The sequence below is a fragment of the Nannospalax galili genome, unplaced genomic scaffold, assembly GCF_000622305.1.
Source record: "Nannospalax galili isolate Female #2095 unplaced genomic scaffold, S.galili_v1.0 scaffold281, whole genome shotgun sequence".
Classification (NCBI taxonomy): Eukaryota; Metazoa; Chordata; class Mammalia; order Rodentia; family Spalacidae; genus Nannospalax; species Nannospalax galili.
The window spans coordinates 10,551,271-10,554,599 of NW_008349068.1; positions in this window are offsets into that span (position 1 = coordinate 10,551,271).

The following is a 3,329-nucleotide window of genomic DNA, read 5'->3' on the forward strand; positions in this document are numbered from 1 at the left end:
GTGAGAACCCCCCCCCAGAGATAACACAGGACATGGAATTCAAAAGAACAATTACAAACAAGATAAAAGAATTCGGTGAATTTAAAGGACATACAAACAAAGAAATCAAAGAACCGAAAGAACATAGGGATAAACTTCTGAATAAATTCAGAAGAGTTAGAATATTGAAAAATACTCAAAATATTGAAGAACAGTCAGGCTGAAAGGTAGAAGGACGTGAAACACTCAATAAGCCAACTAGAAATGACAGGAGAAAGCCTCACCCATAGGATGAATTAAATGGAAAAAAAGAATATCAAGACTGGAAGATACAGTGGATGAATCAGACCATTGAAGCAAAGGTTATGAAAAATTTCAGAAAACAAAAGAATGGAATATGCAGGAATTGTGTGACACCATAAAAAGACCAAACTTACAAATCATATGCATACAGGAAGGAGAAGAATCTCAAGATAATGGCATGGAACAGATCTTCAACAGGATTGTAGAAGAAAATTTCCCAAAATTAAAGAAAGACATGCCCATACAAATACAAGAATTCTGCACCTAGAACACCAAATAGACAGGAACAGAAAAGAAACTATCCACGGCACATCATAGTAAAAACACTAAATGTTCAGAACAAAGAGACAATACTGAAAGCTCCAAAAGAAAAACAACAAGTCACATATAAAGGAAAACCCATCAAGATTACAGCTGACTTTTCAGTGCAAACTATGAAAGCCAGAAGAGCCTGAACCAAAGTATTCCCAGTTTGAAATGACCACAGATACCAACCCAGATTATTTTACCCAGCCAAATGTCTATTACAGTTGAAGGGGAAAGAAAAATCTTCCATGACAAAAATAGGCTGAAAGAATTCATGTCCACAAAACCAAACCTTCAGAAAATTCTTGAAGCAATACAAAGGGCTAAAGAAAAGAACGACTATACCCAAGGGGTAACAGAAAGGTACTTAATGAAGGTATAACTGTGGAAACACACAGTTACACCAAGAATGTGAACAGAAATCAAATACACATCAGGAATTCAAGAATCAATACACATTTTTCATTAATAACTTTAAATATCAATGGACTGCACTCTCCAGTCAAAAGACACAGAATTTTGGATTAAGAAACAAAACCCATTTTTGTTGTCTGCAAGAAACTCATCTCGCTTTCAAGGACAGGCACTACCTTAAGGTGAAAGGATGGGAAAAAAAATTTCCAACCGAATGGTACTAAGAAAAAAGCAGGAATTGGAATTCTAATATCTGAAAAAATAGATTTCAAACTAAAACTAATCAGAAGAGATAAAGCGGGACACTTCATTCTGATTAAAGGAACAACTGACCAAGAGGAAATTACGATCATGAACACATATTCATCAAAATCTGGTACACCCAACTTCATAAAAAGATTACCACAGGACTTTAAGACCTAGATTAATCCCAACTCATTAATAGTAGGGGACTCCTATAATGGATGATTGTATACATTAGATAGGTCAATAGGACAGAGAATTAAAAGAGAGACATCTGCATTAAATAATACTGTACATCAAATGGACCTAACAGACATCTATTGAATATTTCAACCAACACCAAAGAATATTCTTTCTATTTAGCTCCCATGGAACTTTCTCCAAAATCGACCACATACCGGGGCACAAAACAAGCCCCAACAAATATAAAGAGACTGAAATAATTCCATGCGTTCTATCAGGCCACAATTCAATAAAGTTTAAAATCAACACCAGAAGAAACCTTAGTAACTACATGAACACATGGAGATTAAACAACACACTCCTGAATGATGAATGGGTCAAAGGAGAAATTAAGAAAGAAATAAAAGTATTCCTGGAAGTAAATGAAAAGGGCAGACAAGAAGAAACAGCAAACTGGGACATGTTGAAAGCAGTCCTTGGAGGGAAGTTTATAGTTTTAAGTGCCTATATTAAACAATCAGAAAGAACATAAATAAATGACTTACCACTGCAACTCAAGACACTTGAAAAGCAACAACAAATGAAACCCAAACCCAGCAGACAAGAAGAAACAGCAAAAATCAGAGCATAAATTAATGAAATAGAAACAAAGAAAACAACACAAAGAATCAACAAATCCAAGAGGTGGTTCTTTGAAAAGATGAACAAGATTTACAGACCCTTAGGCCAGTTAACCAAAAGAAAGAAAGAATACCTCCAAATCAACAAAATCAGAGATGAAAAGGGAAACACCACAACAGACACCAAAAAGGTCCAGAACATTATGAGGGAATACTTTGAAAACCTATATGCTACTAAATTTGAAAACCTGAAAAAAAAAACAGATGGGTATCTAAATGCATTGGAACCACGGAAACTAAACCAAGAAGAAATCAACAGCTTAAGTAGACCCACAACACATAAGGAAATTGAAAGAGTAATACAAAACCTCCCGAGTAAAAAAAGCCCAGATGGATTTACAGCAGAATTCTACCAGACATTTAAAGAAGATCTGTATCCAATATTACTTAATTTATTCAAAAAGATGGAAATGGAGGGAGAACTTCCAAATTCCTACTATGAAGCCAGCATCGCTCTAATACCAAAACCAGACAATGATACAACCAAAAAGGAAACTACAGACCTTAATGAACACAGATGGAAAAATTCTCAACAAAATACTTGCAAACTACATACAGACACACATCAAAAAGATCATCCACCAAGATCAAGTTGTCTTTATTCCAGAGATGTGGGGATGGTTCAAAATACGTAAGCCAACAAATGTCTTGAATCATATAAATGGACTCAAAAACAAGAACCACATGGTCATCTCAATAGATGCAGAGAAGGCCTTTGACAAATTTAATGTGCATTTATGTTTAAAGGCCTAGAGGGAACTGAACTGGCGGGAACATACCTCAACATAATTAAAGCCATATACAACAAACACCCAGCCAACATCCTTCTAAGTAGAGAAAACCTGGAAGCATTCCCATTAAAATCAGGAACCAGACAAGGCTGTCCACTATCTCCACCCATTTTTAACATAGTTCTTGAAACTCTTGCAAGAGCAATAAGACAAAAAAGGGAATTAAAGGAGTAATAACTGGAAAAGAAGAGCTCAAATTATCCCTTTTTCGACAATATAATATTATATCTAAGAGATGCCAAAAATTCTACCAGAAAACTCTACTAGTATTGATTAATACGTTCAGTAAAGTAGCAGGTTAGAAATTAATCTACAAAAGTCTGTAGCCTTTCTATATACCAATAACAAGCTATCAGAGAAAGAGTACATGAAAACACTACCTTTCACAATAGCTAAAAAAAGACTCAGAATAAACATGACCAAAGACACT